The following is a 23,016-nucleotide window of genomic DNA, read 5'->3' as shown; positions in this document are numbered from 1 at the left end:
TGCCTTGCTTTAACAGCCAGCACTGTGTCTTTACATGTCTCACCTTCTGGCGGTGAAAGCACCTTTTCCCAGTGCCCTTCTGAAACCACTGACACTACACTGTAATTTTTTTGTGTCCCACTCCATTACAGTGGAAACACCAGAGGCCTTTCACCTCCTTTTCACCCTCTTGGGTTTCATTTCTATCCTGTGATAAATTCTTACCAGTACTTTCTACTCTTGGTTTTGTAGTGTAAGATCTTCTCTTGTCCCAACTTCTGTCCTTCACAGGACGAAATTCTGGCCGGAAACTTGCCTTGTGCACCAACATGTACTCATCTGCTAATTCTCTTGCCCTTCTCATTTCCTATACTTTCTGTTCCTCCACATGAATTCTTACCATCTCTGGAAGTGAGTTTTTAAACTCTTTCAGCAGAATAATCTCTCCTCGAACCTCAAATGTCCTATCTATTTTCAAAGTACGCACCTATTGATCAAAATTACTATGTTTAATTCTTTCAAACTCAACATAAGTCTGACCTGGTTCCTTCTTTGTATTACTGAACCGCTGTCTCTACGCTTCTGGTACCAATTCATAAGCACTTAAAATAGCCTGTTTAACCTCTTCCTAATCTCTTGACCTCTCATTTGACAACGAGGCAAATACCTCACCAGCTCTGCCTACCAGGTTAGCCTGAACCATCATTACCCTTAAATCGTTGGGCCACTCCATCTGCCTAGCTAATTTTTACATGAAATAAAGAAGGCTGCAACATGGTTCTCATCAAAATGTGGCAGAGTTTTGACATGTGTATATATATCACTACCTTCTCTTTAAATCTCCATCCTGTTAACTTGACTTTGCTGGCTAAGTCACAACTTCCCAAGTTCAAATTCTCTCTCTTTTTGTCTCTCTCCTTCTTCCCTCTCTCTCTCGCTCAGCTAAAAATCTTGTCTCTCTCTTTCTCTTTATTCTTTCTTTCCTTCTCTTTATTCTCTCTCTCTTTCCCTTTCTCTTTCCCTCTCTCTTTGTTAATCTTCTATCTCCATTTTCCTCAATTGTAATTTAAGGTTTTCTACCTCTACTGCACTTGTCTGTTTCTCTGACATACCTAAGTGTTTGAATAATTCCCTTCACAATTTCAGCTTTACTTTTGTCCTTGGGTTGAACCCAAATCTAACTTATTTGTTAATTTTAAAAGTATGGCCTTTCTCTTTCCTGATAAACTTGCTTGGCAAATTTGACAATCATCTTTAAATCCCAGAACCTCTCAAGCAATTTTAAGAGTCATTGCTCTCACTTTTAATTTAATCATCCACAAGTCACCGAAATTAAACAAATTGCTGCACCTACATTTTATTTAAAGATCTGGGACACTTACCTGCAAGTGGTTAAACCAGCTGGGAATTTTCATACCCCAAATCTATTGAAATCTGTCTAAACCAGTACAAATCATGGACCCAAGCCTCCACACTGTTATGACGTTGGGTAAACTCTCCTGCTTAAATTAAATTCAACCACGCAGAAAAGATTTATCCCATACAGTAATCTGTAAAAATTCAAGTGGCCAAGAAGTATTTAAAGTAAAATTAACAAGTTTATTTCTTAAAGTATAACAGAGACTAATTAAATACCAACTATTTGTAATTCTTGACTCTAACCTATCTGTTACCGTTCCTTCTATGATACTAGTCCGATAAAACTCCCAATTAAGATTTACAAAACAACAGCTCAAAACCAGGTAGCTTTCGGTTTTCTTATTTGAATCTTCCTGTGTCTTCTTTTCTTCTTCTTAGGGATTCTGCTTCAAAGGTTACTGATCAAAGAAGGTACTTTTAAGAGAGCTATTGTTCAGGCACTTTTTACCCGCTAGGGCTTGGCAGTTCTCGTCTCAACTGTTCAATTTTTTTCTCCAGTCTTATACTCCAAAGCATCAGATTGTGTCATTTGTTATTAGTCCGCAGTCCAGGTCAGATGGCCCACATCAGCAGTTACAGCTTTCGCCATTGTATTATTTAATTTTTTTTTAAAATGGTCAGTGTCGGGAGATTTGCTCTGATTTCAGACTTATATTGAAAACACTGAACATCAATGCCTTTCTCAGGCCTGATACATTGTAAGTGAGAGTGTGGTGCTGGAAAAGCACAGCCGGTCAGGCAGCATCCAAGGACCAGCAGAATTAATGTTTCGGACAAAAGCACTTCATCAGAAATGAAGCTGGGAGCCTTGGCTGTGTTGAGATAAATGGGAGAGAGATGAGGCTGGGGGGAAATATAGTTGAGAGTGCGATAGGTAAATGGAGATTGGGTAATGGTGATAAATCGGAGGGGAGAGTGGAGCAGATAGCTGGGAAGGAAGAAGGACAGGTAGAACAGGTTATGAGGGCAGTGCTGAGCGGGAAGGTTGAAACTGGGATAAAGTGGGAGGAGGGGAAATGAGGAAACTGATGAAATCCAAATTGATGCCTTGGGGTTAGAGGATCCCAAGATGGAAGATGAGGTATTCGTCCTCCAGGCGTCGGGTGGTTAGGGAGTGGTGATAGATTTGGATATTTCTCACTGAAACATGGTAATAGATCTGCATCATAAGGGGACAAAAAAATGAAGGCAAACATATTGAAATGATTACATTTAATAGTTTTCCTATCCTTTTATTCTGAAAATTTTGCATCACTCTCCAGCACACTCCCATTGGTGTTGACAGTCCTTTAGTTCTCTTGCCCAAGTGAACAATCATCTTTTTGAATCTAAGTGACAAATATCATAAAATAATTTCAACTGAGATTACCCATTCTCAATTGATGTCTGCACAAGTATTTTTTTTTGCAGACAATTTCCAGTTAGGTATCAGAAGTTTGAAGTCTACCTGATTGTTCCCCTTAATGCTTCGTCAATGAATCATTTGATGCTCAGATGGCCTCAGTACCAAAAAGGGATCAAATTGAACATTTTTCTGGTCTGAACAGATTCATCATTGGGAAAGATCACAAATATTGGGAAAAATTAGACCATCTTTCAAAAATGATTACCCTAGAAACCTGGAAGTCCTAGAAAGTAACAAAATACTGCAGTCAATACACCAATCATATGGTGCAATAGTCTTTTTTTTGCCTACAAACAAATATCAGAGAATGGCAACAGGAATCCAATGAATGGAAAAATTGAATGAATTACTTACAATGAAAATCAGATGCAATACTTAAATAAATTGTGTGCTGTACTATGATGTTTGAACATGCTTCACCAATAAAGTCAAAGACAGCTCATGACATAAATATTTTGTTCCATTTTATTTTGCAAATAATTTGTGTTGTAATTCATATTTTTGCATTTTTCAAATATTATACAAGTGAATTATGCTTCAACTCTGTGAGTCGTAGCAAATTATAACTACTGAGTCTAGAGAATAATCAGTTCAGAGAATCAAAAAGTCTCAAGGCAACATTCTTAGCAGATTTCACTGTACCATATGTTGGAACACAGCAAGTTTATCCTGAAACAGTGATTGGTAACACTCCTCAACTTACGGAATAAACTGACTTAAATCTTGAGGGAGATGGCTGGATTTTTTTTAGTATCATTGCTGCTAAGTATAACTTCTGCATTGCACTTCACATTTTAAATTCATTGTGCAATACTGTAATTTTTGATTTAAACCTTTTACTTACTTAAGGTTCTAGCATTTTACACTTGCATGAGATTTACAAAGTTTCAATTCCTACTATCTCTATTTAGTTTAGAAGCGGCATAATCATTATCTTGGTATCTCTTGATCACTTTCTTACATCTAGTCATAGAGTTATCGATGCTTACAACACGGAAACAATCCCTTCGGTCCAACTAATCCATGCCAACCATAGTTCCAGACTAAACTAGTCCCACCTGCCTGCACTTGGCCCATATCCATCCAAACATTTCTTATTCATGTATTTATCTAAATGTAACTATACACGTATCCACCACTTATCTGAAATTTCATTCCACACATGAACCACTGTCTGTTTAAATAAATTGCCCCACATATCTTTTTTAAAATCTTTCTCCTCTCACCTCAAAAATATGCCCCATTGTCTTTAAATCCCCCACCCTAGGGAAAAGACACCTGTTGTTCACCTTATCTATACCTCTTTTTATTTTATAATCCTCTATGAGGTCACCTCTCAACTCCTGTGCTCCAGTGAAAAACGTCTAGCCTATCCAGCCTCTCCTTCTAATTCCCAGCAACATCCTGGTAACCGTCTTCTGAACCCTCTCCAGTTTACTAATATCCTTCCTATAACAAAGAGACCAGGACTGTACACAATACTCCAGAAAAGACCTCACTAATGTCCTGTTCAACCTCAACACAAATTTTCAATTCCTATACTCAAGGGTCTGAGCAATGAAGCAGAAGGTGTTCTGAGCAGAAGGAGTTCTGTTTGTGCTCAGGCTCCCTACAACTTACTTAGAGCTGAGAGAGAAGAAACAACAGCAATAAAACCTTGCATTTACATGGTGCTTTTAATCTAATAAAACATTTCAAAATGCTTTTTAAATGTAAGCTATTTATGTCACAGATGAGAAAATATCCTTTGGCAGATGATCTGAGACACTGGGCTGAATTTTCTCATGATCAATTGAAATGTTTTGGTGAATGAGATTTTTGTCTTCTGTCTGCTACAGCTTGCAACAACTTTTCTCATACAAGCTTCTGTTCTTCACCCCATTAATTATACAGTGGCTCTTCACTGCCCTTCTTGTGGAATAGTGTGAAGGAGAGGCAACAATACTTATCGTTGCTAGGACCTTTAGGTGACATGCTGCTGTTAAAAGCCCAGCTGCAAACCATTACAGATGCTGCAAGTCAGAAACTGTCCCTCAATCCAGGCTGGTCAATTAACATACAATGGACATGGTCTAGAAATTAAAGCTTCCTCCCTGTCTAATAGACAGGGACCTAGAGATACTGATGGTTTAGGTGGTGAAAAAAAAGGCAGTCCTGTTACCCATTGACTACCAAAGGAGGATGCTCTACCAGATACTGCCAGCCTGCAGCCTCAGCCTTTGTGTGGCTCAGGTCAGTGCTGTTTCCTGCTTACAAGGATAACACAGCAGAGCTAGAAGGTTACTGACCTCTGTACCATGAAGGGGAGTGTTACCTCTGTACCATGAAGTGGAGCATCTCTCTCCTACCTCACCTTCACAGGGTTACCACTACTGTCTCTAACACTGCCACTACATATCTGTTTCACCAAGACTCGCTATTACATGCATCATTGTCTACTGAACAGATTTCACACAATTCATCTCCCAAATTACGAATTACTGTGTGCCTTCTGTTTTTTCTCGGTCATTCACTGAAGCATTCACCATTGCACCTGCTTGTGCACCATCACTAACTGCTCTTCCATCATACTTTGTCGTAACATTGGAAAGTTTGGCATGCAACCAGCCAAAAGACCCAAACCAGTAAGTGTGATGATATAGAGTGGGGATGTTGTTCAGTGAATCAGGCTTCTCAGCCCGAGGAGAAACATATCAAGGTGGTTGTCGAGGAGCACAACTGATCATGAGGGGACCTCAATGGCTATCCAACACATAGAGCTTTATAGGTCAGTGTAGTGGTGCTCTCTCATTGCTATCAATGCTAATACATTATCATCGGATTGTGCTCTTCCTATACAACTAATTGTCACCCTCTCTTATGTAGGCACCAGCAGCAGCTAGTGAGGGTCTGCCTGGGAGATTTCAGGACAACATCCATATCCTTGGAAGAAACCACACACTCCTCAAGGAATGCAGACAGAAAGACCCTCTACCAACTCAGAGACTTTCACGTCTGAGGGGATTCTATCTAGATTAGATTCAGGAGCATATCTGATGAAAATATCACTGAAGACAAAGTTGCTGGAGATCACAGTGGGTCAGGCAGCATCCATGGAGAGAGAGCAAGCTAATGTTTCGGGTTTAGCTGACTTCATCAGAGGTGACGTGAAGTGTAGAGAAGGCAGTATTGGGGTGCAGCATTACTATGGGGTGGGGGAGGGTGGCGTACTGTGGAAGCAATGTAGATTAAGTAATCGGAATATCACTGACTTGTTCCTGTGGCTTGCTGAGGAAGAAATGCCCAGGTCACTGGCGCACAAGGGCAATCAGAGATCACATACACACTCAGTCTCAGGCTGAAGATACTCTCAGCCATTAATGTCATATTGAAAATGTACAAACAGTGCAGAAACAGCAGGTAGATTTGAGAGAAGCATATGGATAGCTGAATTAAACAACAGGAGAATCCATCAACATTATCAGTACCATACTGGCTCTGGCTTGCCTGTATCCATGAGGTTAGTGACTCAGGTCTCACACATACAGCCTCTGCACTCCATTACTACAGATATAGGCACTCAGCAGCTGCGAGACAACACGGAACCTTGGCTTCACTCCAGCTTTTCATCTTTAGGCCAGCAGACACTCACAGGACTCCTCAGGAACTCACTTTCAGGACCCTTCAGTCATCCCCTCCCTGCCCCTGATCTAACAGCCTGCAGCTGTTAACATGGAGGAGAGTGATCCTGCATCTGGACAAGAGGCTAGCAGCACCAGGGGCCTTCTAAGCCGAGATGCCCATGTGGGTAAATTCTGAGTCTTCCAGGCCAAAATGACCAGCAGGTTTTTGTTACCCATTCAAAGGGCATGGATATCATTGTCTAGGTTTTCATTTATTGTTCATTCCTTTATTGCCCTGTATAGAGGCTTACAAAATTATGAGGGGCATGGAAAGGATAAATACACAAAGTATTTTCCCTGGGATCGGGGAGTCCAGAACTAGAGGGCATAGGTTTAGGGTGAGAGGGGAAAGATATAAAAGGAACCTAAGGGGTAACTTTTTCACGCAGAGGGTGGTACGTGTATGGAATGAGCTGCCAAAGGAAGTGGTGGAGGCTGGTACAATTGCAACATTTGGATGGGTATATGAATAGGAAGGGTTTGGAGGGATATGGGCTGGGTGCTGGCAGGTGGGACTAGATTGGGTTAGGATATCTGCTTGGCATGGATGGGTTGGACCGAGGGGTCTGTTTCCATGCTGTGCATCTCTATGATTCTATGACTGTCTTCTTGAACCTCTGCAGTGTTTGGTGTGTAATTGCACACGTTGTGTTATTAGGAAGGGAGTTCTACAACTTGCACATAGCGACAGTAAAGGAACTGTGATGTTGTTACCAGGCAGAATCGGATGTTGCTGTGTTAGGATTTTACGGCTTACAGCACCCTCAGGCACCTGCTGCACTTCTCCAAATGGATGGTCGAGCATGTGGGTTCTAAATGTGCTGATGGAGAATCCTCAGGGAGTTATTGCAATGCACCTTGTAAACGGTACTGACTGCTGTCACTGTACATCAGCAGTGAAAGGAATGAGTGTTAAGTGTGATGGATGTGTTGCCAATCAAGCGGGCCACTTTGTTCTGGATAGATTTAACCTTCTTGAGCATTTTTGAGCTCAATTTATCAAGACACGTGGGGAATATTCTGTCACCCTCCTGACATGTGCCTTGTCCTGGGTGGATAGGTTTTGCCAGACTCAATGAGAGTTCTTCACCAGAGAATTCTGAGCCTCTGATTTGCCTTAGCGCTGCAGTATTTATATGAGCTGCCCAGTTTGCTTTTTGGTCAATGGTAACCCCTAGGGTGTTGCTGTAGAGTATGATCCCTCCAACCTAGGCACAGAGATCAGGACTGCACTTGGACTTAAAAGGAGAGAAGGAAAAAAAAACTTACTAAGGGCACATGGGTGGTACAGAGGACATATTATTCTGAATAACACTGCACTTTGTACATAAATCTACTCTTAAAATGTCTGCTCTAGTGTCTTCTCTTCCTGGTGGTCCTGGTTAAGTTATAACCATGTGAGAGATGAGCAGCCTCGTTAATGATGGGTAAACAGAATGAGTGATGATTCCACACATGTCTGAAAGCAAGTATTTGTTCAATGTATCAGCTTTTCAAGAGACTGTCCTTCCATTAAAGATTGTGAGCTGTACATTGGTCAGCTCACATGGTCCCTCTCCCACACCTCACTGTAATGTGCTGAGAGCAGCTGTAGCATGTGCTGCCTCTTGCAAGTTCAACACTGTCTTACAGAAAGTTCTAGCAATTAGGAGTCCACGTGGGCTCCAAAAGATTGAAGGCTAACTGATAATAGAAGAACATTTGTCAAAAAGACATTTTTCAAGATTCCTGTTAATTTTCTGGCTATCCTGAAAGATTGAATAGAATTGAACAGAAATCAAATAGAAATTTATTGTTACATAAAAACACAGTGAAATGTGTTTTAAGTTGTCCTACGGTGATGTTTATATTAATGGCAGATGTCATATCTAATCAAAAAAATGATATCATGGAAAAACACTCATACATAGCCTATTAGCTACTTAACTTTTATGCCATTTGATATTCAAACATTGTCTCACTGTCTTGAGGCTTTTGCACTAAGAATTGGTAGATCATGTAATGTGTAGATACTTGGACAAGAGATCACCTGAAGGTATCAACAATGCAATCCAATAGACAATAATCACATTTATTCAGCAACAGAGCTGTGTGGACCATTGGAAAAGAGCATGGAGGCCAGGGAACATTGGTCATTGTGGTGAAGACACAGTTCGATGATATTTGAGACAAGCAATCAGAGAATACAACAGCCAGGTATCCACTCTGGCATATAGGTCAGGAATTGGCATTGTCTATTTTTCTGAGAAGGAGAGGAGAATTAAGAGTGATGTAGAAAAGAGGTAATGGGTTTGGCCATTTAATGAGATGTGTATGCAAAGAAATAAGGAAGACATAACTCAGTAGTGAGATTGTAAAGTTGTCATTTAAAGTTTAAACAAAAAAAATTGGAAAACTTCTTGATGTCAGGTTTCAGATTGTTTTAAAACATCATCTAACTTTCAGGCAGGTAGTACTGAGGAAGTGGGGAGGCTACAGAAGGATCTAGACAGTTTGGGAGAGTGGTCCAGGAAATGGCTGATGGAATTCAACATGAGCAAATGCGAGGTCTTGCACTTTGGAAAAAAGAATAAAAGCATAGACTACTTTCTAAACGGTGAGAAAATTCGTAAAGCCAAAGTACAAAGGGATCTGGGAGTGCTAGTCGAGGATTCTCTAAAGGTAAACATGCAGGTTGAGTCCGTGATTAAGAAAGTAAATACAATGTTATCACTTATTTCAAGAGGGTTGGAATATAAAAGCACTGTTGTGCTACTGAGACTTTATAAAGCTCTGGTTAGGCCCCATTTGGAGTACTGCGTCCAGTTTTGGTCCCCGCACCTCAGGAAGGACATACTGGCACTGGAGCATGTCCAGCGGAGATTCACACGGATGATCCCTGGAATGCTCGGTCTAACATATGAGGAATGGCTGAGGATCCTGGGATTGTATTCATTGGAGTTTAGAAGATTAAGGGGAGACTTAATAGAAACTTACAAGATAATACATGGCTTGGAAAGGGTGGACGCTAGGAATTTTTTTCCGTTAGGCGAGAAGACTAGGACCCGTGGACACAGCCTTAAAATTAGAGGGGGTCAATTCAGGACAGAAATGCGGAGACATTTCTTCAGCCAGAGAGTGGTGGGCCTGTGGAATTCATTGCTGCAGAGTGCAGTGGAGGCCGGGACGCTAAATGTCTTCAAGGCAGAGATTGATAGATTTTGATGTCTCGAGGAATTAAGGGCTACGGGGAGAATGCAGGTAAGTGGAGTTGAAATGCCCATCAGCCATGATTGAATGGTGGAGTGGACTCGATGGGCCGAATGGCCTTACTTCCACTCCTATGTCTTATGGTCTTATGGTCTTATAGTTCATTTCCCCTATACATAACTATTAAAAAATAACCATGAAAATCTGTGGACTATAATGCTGTTGATAATGTTAGGTTTGTGGAGAACGTGAGGACTGAAGATGCTGGAGATCAGAGCTGAAATGTGTTGCTGGAAAAGCGCAGCAGGTCAGGCAGCATCCAAGGAGCAGGAGAGTCGACGTTTCAGGCATGAGTCCTTCTTCAGGAATTTGGTTAGGTTTGTACCCTTTATGTTTGTTGTTCTCTCCCCCAGATAGTTGTGGAGGTTAGATCACTGAAAGGAGTTAAAGAGAACATAGATAGACACTTGAAATATTGAGGATTTGGCATAAAAGAGGAGTTGAGGCTGCAATAGATTAATCAGGATCTTACAGCAGAATGGGGCAGACTGAATGGACCACTCCTACTCCTATTTGTAATGTTCTTATTCACTGACCCCACAAAAGGTCATGGGATCAGCAGGACCCATATCATGAACAGCAAGTTGACACCTGCATCCTTAACACTCACCTTCTACTAACATCAGAAAATCCTTGACCAGATTGTCATTGAGAGAGTGAAGAAGGAGAAGCAGATCTCTCACCCTGAGAGCCCAGTCATCTCAATTTTAATCCCGATTCTAATCTAAGCATTAAATTAATCCTGTTTCTTCAGCATCAAATCTACTCTCTTCATTGGACCTTTTCTCCTTATGCATATCCATATGTGTTCATCTGAAGTAAGGTTAACCATCTTACCCATGCCAGGTGCTATGGCAGGACAAAGCTGAACCAGATATCGGAAGAACTCAAAGTTAGGAAGTTCCACCCAAGATGAGCCCCTGAAATTACTCCCTGCATTCTTTGGATTTTTTAAAGAATATTCAGGGGAAGAGGGCATTGCTGGCTAAGCCAGCGTTTATTGCTCAATCTTAATCAGTATTTTGACCAGCTGCAGCTGGTGTGCTGTATGTAGACCCGTAGTACCATTAGGGAGGGTTTTGACTCAATGATACTGAAGCAAGTTTGGCTTGGAGGGAAACTCGAAAGTGATGGTGTTCCCACAGTAGTGGCCATGGGTTTAGAAGCTGCTATATTATCAGCTTTGGTGAATTTCTGCTGTGCATTTTATCAATGATACACACTGCTGTTACTGAGTGACAATGGTGGTGGTAGTGAGATTTTGTGGATGTGGTGCCAATCAAGTGGGCTGCTTTGTCCTGGATCGTGCCTTGAGTGTAAGTCACAGACAGCAGGTTTCATGAGGCTGACTATAAAATGCTGGAATTAATCAGGCAGGCACAATAGAGTGAGTGACATTGAATTACTGCTGGAATTAGTTTTAACACTGTGAACGTTTTGAGAAAATTCAGGTCTAATGTAAAGTTATAAACACATAATTCATTTTTTTTTACTCCATCCAAGTTGGCATCAGTTTCAGCTTGTGTAGTTGAAGAGAGTGATGATTCATTAGAGAGTGATGATTCATTAGTAGAGTTGACTTCCAACAGATGGATAGGATTTAGTAATAACGTACCCTCAGGTCTCCAGAATGTGACTATCATTGCTAACCTGCAGAACGTAAAATTATTGAAATGACATGCAACTAGGTAAAGATATTCAAAATTTTTGCAGTTAGTCTTAACTCTAGGCAATGCAGTTGGAGCTGTTGATTGCAATGATATGTTGATGAGAAACCTGGTGTATCTATTGTCTTTATTTTAATTTGGTTTGAATATGAAATAGCAGAGTTAGTTTTCCAACAATGATTATTCCAGTGTAGTCTTTGAATGTTGGAGTAATTAAAAGAAAATATTTTGGCCTGCTCAATTCATTTGAATAAGTACTTTGTTTAATTTCTGCTGACTGTTAATTTGTGACATCTCTTGACATGCAAATGTAGATTAACATTATAAGCCTATCCAAAAATAATTGCATTTCCAATCATTTCACTGACAAGACCATAAGATGTTGGAGCAGAATTAGGTCACTCAGTTCATCAAGTCTTCTGTGCGTTCAATGAAATCAAGCTTGAACTCTAATAATCTAAAATCAATCATAAAGGCTGTACATTTCAGTTCTTTTGGAGTTTCTAACACCACCTTCATCCCTTTACATTTGAAAGTCTGGAGGCATCATAGTAACTTCTGACCTTAATCAATTTGAATATATTATCATTTCATTTCTAGTTAATTAAATTTTGCAACTGATTAATAAATGTGAAAACTATAACCGTACGAAAGCAAAAAAAAACATATCAATATGTACTGTTGATGTCATTTCCAAAAATTAACATTTATATAGGTATTTTCACTTATAAGCATTAGACAATGTGCAGGAGGTGAGAGAGAAGTTAGTTGTCATGGGTGCGAGTGGGGTCAAAAAGGAGCTTTTTGGGAAGATCACAGAAATTTTTTAAAGGTGTGATGTTTATGCTATTGCACAAAAAAGGTATAATTTACTTTAAATAACTAGTTAGATATTTCTGACAAAATAGAAGGAGGTTATTCAGCCCGCTGTTCTCAGTTCTCTGCAAGAACAGCACTTACATGTCATCAGTTTGAAATCCAAAGTCTCAAATGCTATTTGTAGATATGAATCACACACCTTTCATCAAAACTTGGAATTTAATAGCATTGTGATCATTATTTCCCAGTGGATGTCATAGAATGGCATCGTTAAATAAATCTGCTTCATTGAGATCTAGGTTTTGTTTCCCTATTTTATCTCTCCAAGAAACTAAATATTCTACAAGCTCATCTTAACGATTTTTATACTAACACAAATATTTCAATTTGTAAGAAAATTAATGTTTCCTATAATTATTTCATTGCTTTTGAATGCTCTGTCCACACACCTTAGTGTATGTGTGTGTGCGCGTAAACAATTACACCCATCAGAGTTTTCTGACTCTTAGTATTCCTAATATCTATTCATCATAATTGTACTTGGTGTTGCTCTGAGAATCCTATGTCATCATCTAATATGGGGTTACATCTCCTCCTTTGCCATTCTGTCTACCTTTCTAAAAACTTACGAAGACAACAACAGCAGTGTTGGTCATTTTCTGACAAACTTAGTAGACACTTGCTCAATTTGGATGAATTCCTTCTCAAATCTGCTCTTTTTCCTCAGAGCTACCCATTTTAGTAAAATGTCTCAGCTCTCTGTGGTGGAATGTGCAACTCTCTGAGTTCTTCCAGCAACTCAACTGGTTTGGGCATCTCCCAAAACAAATGCAGCCTCTTCTAAACTTGCAGCAGGACATTAAGATCAATCATATTTACAGTTGCACATTCTCACTGCTCCTCCTACCCTTCACCAAGAGGTCTGGTGTTTTCCTATACAAAGAAAATGGACTCAGAAAGTGTGAATAGTGATAATTGGCTGACTTTGTGTAGTCAAAGGCAATAGTCCTTCCAGATATTCAACATCAGTCTGTCCAAATGCTGTAACAACATACCCCATCTTTCTTGGTGAATCAGAATTAAGTCCGTTAATTTACTACATCATTTACTGCATCCGCTGCATGCAATGTGGCCTCCTCTATATTGGGGAGACAGGCCGCCTACTTGTGGAGTGTTTCAGAGAATACCTTTGGGATACCCGGACCAACCAACCCAACCATCCCGTGGCTCAACACTTCAACTCCCCCTCCCACTCCACCAAGGACATGCAGGTCCTTGGACTCCTCCATCGCCAAACCATAGCAACACGACAGCTGGAGGAAGAGCGCCTCATCTTCCGCTTAGGAACCCTCCAACCACAAGGGATGAACTCAGATTTCTCCAGTTTCCTCATTTTCCCTCCCCCCACCTTGTCTCAGTCAAATCCCTCAAACTCTGCACCACCCTCCTAACCTGCAATCTTCTTCCTGACCTCTCCGCCCCCACCCCCACTCCGATCTATCACCCTCATCTTGACTTCCTTCCACCTATCGTATTTCCAACGCCCCTCCCCCAAGTCCCTCCTCCCTACCTTTTATCTTAGCCTGCTGGACACACTTTCCTCATTCCTGAAGAAGGGCTCATGCCTGAAATGTCGATTCTCCTGCTCCTTGGATGCTGCCTGACCTGCTGCGCTTTTCCAGCAACACATTTTCAGCTCTGATCTCCAGCATCTGCAGTCCTCACTTTCTCCTTTAATTTGAAACAAGTTACATACAATTCTATCTGGTTCAAAACAAAGTCAATATTAATGATTTTGTCAATCTCTTTATACCTTAATTTTGGAACAAATATGTAGCTATTAATGATGGGCAGTCAACATTCCCAATGTAACTATCTATGGATTAAGGTTGAATAGAGACTTATGACTTTAAGATTTATATATTGATTTTAATGATATTTGGTCATATACACATTAAGGCAATCTAATAAAAGATTTCATGCGAACATAAGGTGATGACAGCTCATAAAACTAAATGTAGTTCCTGTTCTTTACCATTAACTGTTTACATGATTTACCTGAACTATTGGAAAATGTTTATGGCAGGATGTCCCTGATCAAACAGAGAGTCATTTTCAGACACTACCGAACTATGACATAGTTCTTTTAATTGTATATTTTAAAAGCTTAACTTATTATCACATGCTGCAGATAAACATTTGGGACGGAAGTTTTGGCAGAGAAGAGGAACAGTTGTGTTAGATAGAATCACATAATGTGATGCAGCTGGTAGGAGGGATTGATCACTTTGAGGAAGGGTAATGGTGTCACTAATGATCAATTATCTTTTAAGTATATTTTTCAAATTTCATTTCTATTGATCTCTCTCACTCAAAACTATGAGCATTTGAACTTTAATGGGGCAGGAAAGGATGAGATGATTGACCACAAGTTCTGTTAAGTAAACGTGGAGAGTAAAACCGTTGTGCTTCTTGTGAGATCATGAAACATGTTTCTGTATTGAATCCAGAATCTGAGCTCACCTGGTTAATATTAATCCTGTTAGCCTTGGAAATTGTCCATGGGTAGCAAGGGTTGAGTATCCCCCTCCTCGCCCTGACTGCCTCTACTAGAATGCAAGGGGGCATCAGAAAATCAGAATTAGGTCCTTTAATTTACTGCATCATTTACTGCATCAGTTACTGCATCTGCTGCACCCGATGTGGCTTCCTCTATATTGGGGAGACAGGCCGGCTACTTGCGGAACATTTCAGAGAACACCTTTAGGACACCCGGACCAACCAACCCAACCACCCCGTGGCTCACCTGCATTCTTCAGAAAAAAAAGGAATGAAATTTGTGCAACTCTGTGTTTAGAGATTTTTCAAGGGTACAGTTTAGAAACATAACAGAAATTGAACAAATCATGTGAGTGGGATTCCCAGGTTTTCAGATGATTGGAAGAGAAGCACACTCTTCAAAAACTAACGAGGGCTGGGAGATATGATAGCTCGAATGTTACTTTACTGTCATGGAGACTTTCCCTCTGTGTTACTGGTCACCTGCTTATTTCACAATGAAATCAATTGTTGTTTGTTTCAATTAGCTTATCCTTCATTTTTGACAGTTTTCATCTTTGGTTGTATCTTGCCTATGCTACCAGATTGGCAATATGACTGCTTGGAGAAAGTGAGGACTGCAGATGCTGGAGATCAGAGCAGAAAATGTGTTGCTGTAAAGGCACAGCAGGTCAGGCAGCATCCAAGGAGCAGGAGAATCGACGTTTCGGGCATAAACCCTTCTTCAGGACTGCTTGGTCTGGACAGGATTCTGTATGTACAGGATTATATGCATGGACAGATATATTCTCATAGATACTGTAATGAAAAAAGCTGAAAATCTGTGAGTGTTCTAAAGGACTCTCGCTATATGTTCAAACATGGCTAAAAAGGTTAGATACTGAATCTAATTGTGGTCATTCTGAACTTTTCTAGTTTTTTGTTTGATAGTGAAATCAATGTTTGCAAGGTTGTGCAATTGGATGCGTGGTATTATGGGCCGTCATTATATTCCCATGTGTGCTTTGTGGTAGTGTACTTGGTCAGATCCAAAATATTGCACATACCTAAAAGAACTTGGAGCCCAGGGAATAGCATCATTATCTTTGGACCAATTGCGTACAAAACCTCCTCCTAGGTAGACCAAAATTCTATAGACGAGCACTAATTGCAAACAATTTGAGGATTCTCCTTCTAACTCTGGAAAGTTTACTGGAGTCAGTAGTGGGAATGCAGTCTAATCCATTTATTTTGTGTAGCATACGTTACTCATCTCCTCAATATGTTATGATGCAAAGATGCCAGTGTTGGACACCATTTTATAATCCAACAGGTTTACAAGCTTTTGAAGCACTGCCCCTTCAACTGACAAATGGACAGCACTCGGAAAACTTGTGATTTCAAATATACCTGTTGGACTGTAACCTGGTGTCATGTGACTTCTGACTTATCACTTTGTTGTGAAGCTGTACAGAATTGCTTCAGAAATAGCATAACCATATTGTATTCAATTGTGAGTGAAACTTTGCAGAAATTATAATGGACAATTGGGAGAATCTTTTCAGAAATGCAATCTCTGGGCAATGAGAGAAAATGAATAGAATCTTGGCAGTCTTGAACAAGTTCTTCCTTAAATAATTAGATCCATCTGAGATTAGTGGGTATAGCAACAATCTGAAACTAATGGTGCCTTGTTTATGTTATCTATTTCTGCCAGTAAACTAAACACGTGCTTACATCTGTGTTAATCAGCCAGTGAAAATATTAGGTAGCAGATTCAGAGGCATGATTTCCGGAATCAATTACTTAGCCAGCACTTTGCTTGAGCCAGTGAACATCTCTACCTTGAAGAAAAGTTAGCTCTAACTGTAATTGTTCACAAACTAAATACATCTTTGTGCTTGAAAAGTTATGCCATTGCCTTCCGCCATTAGATTAGATTAGATTCCCTACGGCATGGAAACAGGCCCTTTGGTCCAACAAGTCCACACCAACCCTCTGAAGAGTAATCCACCCAGACCCATTCACCTGCCCTATATTTGCCCCTAACTAATGCATCTAACACTATGGGCAATTTAGCCTGGCCAATTCACCTAACCTGCCCATCTTTTGGACTGAAGGAGGAAACCGGAGCACCCGGAGGAAACTCATGCAGACACGGGGAGAATGTGCAAACTCCATACGGCCAGTTGGCCAAGGTGGGAATCAAACCCGGGTCCCTGGCGCTGTGAGCAGCAGTGTTAACCATTGACCACCATGCCGCCCATTTGATTTGATTTGATTTATTATCATGTGTATTTATTACAAATACAGTGAAAATATTCAGTGTCGCCACTCTCTGGTGTCATCTTAAAACATAAAAACACTAAATACAAAGCCAGAAAAATAAAACAATAAAGTTCCTCTTCTAAGTCTTATTTCAATAAAGGTACGTGGTCTTTGGAACAGCTTCTCACTCAGCCATCGGCCTGGATCCAGGCTTCTCCAGCTGATGTCCTGAGTCTCTGCTGCTATTCAGACTGCACTGTTGCTGCCATATACCCAGATCAATTGCAGACAACCCCTCTATTCTCTTTTCTAGCTGATAGGGCTTCTTTTCGTGATACTTTCTTAATTTCTCTTACAAATTTAACATCAAAAGAATTTTCTCCGGATGTAGCCATGCTCAACACAAAGAACTGCACATGCTGCTGAAGGGTTACTGGACTTGAAAGATTAACTCTGTTTATTTCCCATGGATGCTGCCAGACCTGCTGCACTTCTCCTGCGCTCACTGTCTTTGTAGCGTTGATTAAGATGTGTCAGAAAAATGTAATACATCATCCCCTATTGTCTGTTAAAACTTGAAACAAGCACATGAAGAACCATAAACCTGTAAAGTTGCAGCCACGGCAGAAGAAATCATGCAGCAAATAACCCGGAAGAAAAAAGAAGTTGACATATTTGCAAGTCAGCCATGATCAGCAGAGAAAAGCAGAGTTAAAATTTTAGGTCAAGATGACCTTTCATCACAAATGTTACATGACTTGTTGAGCATTGTATGCGCATGTTTTTAAAAAAATACCAGATGTCTAACAGTTGTAGTATTTTATTTGATAAAAAAAATGTACATAGTTGATGATCCATTTAAATATGAAGGATTCTTCTTGCTGCTTCACAGCATATTATGCTATATTAAGTTGAGAAAGGATACAGGCTTGAACACAAAACTCTGAAATGGCAGTACTGGCATCTATTCAACACTGCAAACTGATTGATGTGTGATCTGCTTGTTCTCTGTATTTCCAACAGAGATGAAATGTGTGTGAACTAACCCCTTTATCAAAATAGCATACTGCAAAATTTGTGCTAAACTCAGCAAATGTATTGTGGACTCTATTGTAATCGTTCATGATAGCATGGTCTGCAATAAAAAAACAAACTTCTGTTTCACAATGCAAGATGACACCAATTCCATTCGCAAGCAACCTTTAGTAACATGAGAATATCAGAACAGATGTGGGTCTTATTGCCCTTAAACATGTTCTATCATTCAATGAAATTGGGGTGACTCTATAATGTAATTCTGTAAATCCACTTTTAACCCAAATCCATTAATGCTTTGGTTAGTACAAATCTATAAACCTCAGATTTAAAAAGAACAATTAACCAAACAAAAACTGTCATTTGCTAAAGAAAGTTCCAAACTTCGATCATCCATTAAATGCCAAAATATTTCCGAAATTCAACACCAAAAAATCTGAAATTAACCGTCAAGTTCTACACCCGCGGCCTAGACTTACTATCCTGTGCAATTGCTTTCTATGTACACTACCATCAACATAATAAAAAATCAGATTGACTAATCTTTCAAATTCCAGGGAACAGATCCTTAGTTTTTGCAATTTCACCTCACAATTATATTTATTCTTTTATGGGGTGTGGGTATTGTTGGCTAAGCAAAACTCTGAATATTTAGTCAGTTAACAGTCAGTTTGCTACTTATCTAGTCAGCAACATATTAATATTACAGTAGTCTAAATAATCTAAATATGCAACTCACACTGTATACCTAAGTCTATGGTTTCATGTTAATGAGCAGAAAGTAATTATTTAAAATACTTACATTTTTCAAATTTGGATTGTTTTGGTAGAGAGGCAGGTAGAACATAGAACATTACAGCACAGTACAGGCCCTTCGGCCCTTGTTGTTGCACTGACCTGTCATACCAATCTGAAGCCCATCTAACCTACACTATTCCATGTACGTCCATATGCTTGCCCAATGACAACTTAAATGTACTTAAAGTTGGCTAATCTACTACCGTTGCAGGGAAAGCATTCCATACCCTTACTACTCTCTGAGTAAAGAAACTCCCTCTGACATCTGTCCTATATCTATAACCCCTCAATTTAAAGCTATGCCCCTCGTGCTCGCCGTCATCATTCTTAGAAAAAGGCTCTCCCTGTCCACCCTATTTAACCCTCTGATTATCTTTTATATCTCTATTAAGTCACCTCTCAACCTTCTTCTCTCCAACGAAAACAGCCTCAAGTCCCTCAGCCTTTCCTCATAAGACCTTCCCTCCATATCAGGCAACATCCTTGTAAGTCTCCTCTGCACCCTTTCCAAAGCTTCCACATCCTTCTTATAATGCGGTGACCAGAACTGTATACAATACTCCAAGTGCAGCTGCACCAGAGCTTTGTACAGCTGTAGCATAGCCTCATGGTTCTGGAACTTGATCCTTCTATTAATAAAAGCTAAAATACTGTATGCCTTCTTAACAACCCGGTCAACCTGGGTGGCAACTTTCAAGGATAGAGATGTGTGAAAAATGAAAAAAAAAACTTCAGTTACTGTAAATCCAATTTGTGTGATGTAATTTTAGTTTATTATTTGAAAAAAGACATTTTGGAAAAAAAGGCCTGAATCCAATGTGCCTCAGAAAACATGCCACTGTAGATGTCTGTAATGTTAATGACAAAATGTTTGTACAATTGAGATTATGATAGATAGAGTAAATGAATTGAATGCTATTGGCTTTGTTTTCAGTTCAGACCAGAAAACACTGAATTGAGTTCAGAAGCAAGTGTGAACTTTTCATCTAATAGGAGTATTTTTCAGTTCAATTCAAGGAAATAAGTTACCTCAAAAGAAGCATCCAGCTTGTGCAGCTTCAAGGCCAGGAAGCATTGGATGGAAATCTGCTCATTATTGAAATTGAGCAAGTTTAGGTTCTCAGGTTTGTGAAGACCTCATATAAGAAAATTCAGAAAAGGATCCTAAAATTGACTCCAGAGACTTTGAGAAAGAACCTGGCTAGAATTAGGTAAGTAGAAACCTAAAGAGTTAAGATAATGGTACAATTTATCTGGATTGAGTATCTACAATGGATCATGTTGCAAAGCTTTGTTTTAATAAATCAAAGAACTGCAGATATTTAAAACAAAAACAGAAATTTCAGGACAGACACAACAGGTCTGGGAGACAATTGTGGAGAGAAAACAGAATTAATGTTTTGAGTCCAGCAGCTCTCACAGTGTGGTTTTCTGTGCTTTAGGAAGTCAAAATGCAGCTTGTGTGACTGCTTTGCACAACACCTATGTTTTCTCTGTAAAAATGACCCCCAAGCTTCCAATTATAGAGTCACAGAATCATAGAGATGTACAGCACGGAAACAGATCCTTCAGTCCAACTCATCTATGCCAACTAGATATCCGAAATAAATCTAGTCCCATTTGCCAGCATTTAGTCCATAACCCTCTAAATCCTTCCTATTCATATACCCATCCAGGTGCCTTTTAAATGTTGTAGTTGTACCAGCCTCCACCACTTCCTCTGGCAGCTCATTCCATACACGCACCACTCTCTGCGTGAAAATGTTGCCCCTTTTAAATTTTTCTCCTCTCACCTTAAACCTATGACCTCTAGTTTTGGACTCTTACACCACAGGGAAAAAGCTTTGCCTATTTACGCTATCCATGCCCTTCATGATTTTATAAACCCTACAAGGTCACCCCTCAGCCTTCAATGTTCCAGGGAAAATAGCCCTAGCCTATTCAACCTCTCCTTATAGCTCAAACACTCCAATGCTGGCAACATTCTTGTAAACCTTTAATGAACCCATTCAAGTTTTGCACCATCCTTCCTAAAGTAGAGAGAGTAGAAATGCACACAGTATTCCAAAAGTGGCTTAACCAATGCTTCAACATGACCTCCCAACTCATATACTCAGTACACTGACAAATAAATGGTGTGGAGGTACCGCTGTTGGATTGAGGTGGACAAAATTAAAAATCACACAACGCAATGTGATAGTCCAACAGGTTTATTTGAAAATCTAAACTTTCGTAGCACTGCTCCTACATCAGATAGCTAGGGGGACAGGATCATAAGACACAGGTTTTATAGTAAAAGATTAAAGTGTCATACAACTGATGTGATGTATTGAACAAACCTAGATTGCTGTTGAGTCTTTAATCACTTAGAATGGGGTTTCAGGCTTCAATTCCTGATTATGTAAATGTCAGAAATACTTTCAAGTCACATTCTCGCGATCACTAAAAGTTGTATTAAAGAAAGGTGACATCTCAGCACAGACAATGCATTAAAGTTGTGAGGTTAGAGTCTGTCTGTATTCCAAACTTGAGTCAGAACAGTTCTATTTCCAAAGTAGGAATTTATAAAATGTCACATAGACTGACTGCCTGGAGATTGTGTGCTTTTTGAACAAAATAGAAAGTATCTGCAAATACGAATCTGCTAATGCAAATTCACCCCAGAGACTTATATGTGTGTGTGTCCAAAATACATCAACTTACTTTGATCTAAATTAAACTCCATCTGCCACTCCTCAGCCCATTGGCCCACCTGATCAAGAGCCTGTTGTACTCTTAGGTAACCCTTTTCCTGTCCACTACACCACCCATTTTGGTGTCATTTGCAAACTTACCAGCTGTAACTCCTATGTTTACATTAAAATCATTTATAGAAATAACAAAAAGCAGTGGACCCATACTGATCCTTGTGGCACACCATTGGTCACAGATCTCCAGTCTGAAAAGCCTCCCTCCAGCACTCATGCTCAGTCTTCTACCTTTGAGCCAGTTCTGTATCTAAATGGCTAGTTCTCCCATATTCCATGAGATCTAATCTTGCTAACCATTCTACCATGAGGAACCTCGTTGAATGCCTTACTGAAGTCCATATAGATCACATCCACAGCTCTGCCCTCATCAATCCTATTCGTTACTTCTTCAAAAAAAAACTCAATCAAGTTCGTGAGGCATGCTTTCTCATGTACAAAGTCATGTTGACTATTTTAAATCACTCCTTGCCTTTTGCTATACATGTAAATCCTGTTCCTCAGGATTGCCTCCAACAACTTGCCCGCCACTGATGTCAGGCTTACTGATCTATAGTTTTACGGCTTTTCCTTACCAGCTTTCTTGAATAGAGTCACTATTTTAGCCAACCCCCACCTTTATGCATTTTAAGATGATCAGCACCTCCTCCTTGTAATATGGATATTTTTCAAGATATCATTATTATTCTCCCATGTTCTCTCTCTTCCATCTCCCGTTCCACAGTCTATCACTGTATTCCCTATCCAAAATGTCTGTCTTGGGCCTACTGCAGTGCTCCAGTGAGACTTGATGTAAGTTGAAGGAACAGCACCTCCTTTTCCACTTGGAGATACTGGTGTGTTCAGGATTTAGCTATTTTAGAGCCTGAACACCTCCTTCCACTTCTTTCACCCACCTCCACACTCAATGCAACCAACTTATTTACACCCACTCAGAGTTCCCATTATCTTGGTTTTCTTATTTCCTCACTTACTATCTATAACCCTTTATTCCTCTCTCTCTCTTTCTCTCTGTGTATGTCTCTGTCTATGTCTCTCTCTCTCTCTCCCTCTCTCTTTCTCTGTCTTCAGGCTTTACCTTCACATATCAGTTCACATCTTTGCCCCCACTTGTCATCAAGATAAATATTACTCTTTTACAGATGTTCTCAGTTCTGAAGAAGGATCACTGGGCTCAAAGCATTAGCTCTGTTTCCTCTCCACAAATGTCACCAGACCTGATGAGTTTCTCAAGAAATTTCTGCCTTGTTAAAAAAAGCTTTGATTGATTTGATTGATAGGCTGAAGTTAGAAAAAAAGTACCATTTGGTCGTGTGGTTTCAGCTGAGCTAGTGACACTTCCCCAATTATTATCATTCTGCTATTTTGAGTGCTTGGCTAAGTTTCAAAAACTATTATTTCAGCAGTGAATTTTGAGGTCAGAATTTGTT

Source organism: Hemiscyllium ocellatum, chromosome 1 (genome assembly GCF_020745735.1).
Source record: "Hemiscyllium ocellatum isolate sHemOce1 chromosome 1, sHemOce1.pat.X.cur, whole genome shotgun sequence".
NCBI lineage: Eukaryota > Metazoa > Chordata > Chondrichthyes > Orectolobiformes > Hemiscylliidae > Hemiscyllium > Hemiscyllium ocellatum.
Note: the sequence above shows the minus strand (reverse complement) of the source record.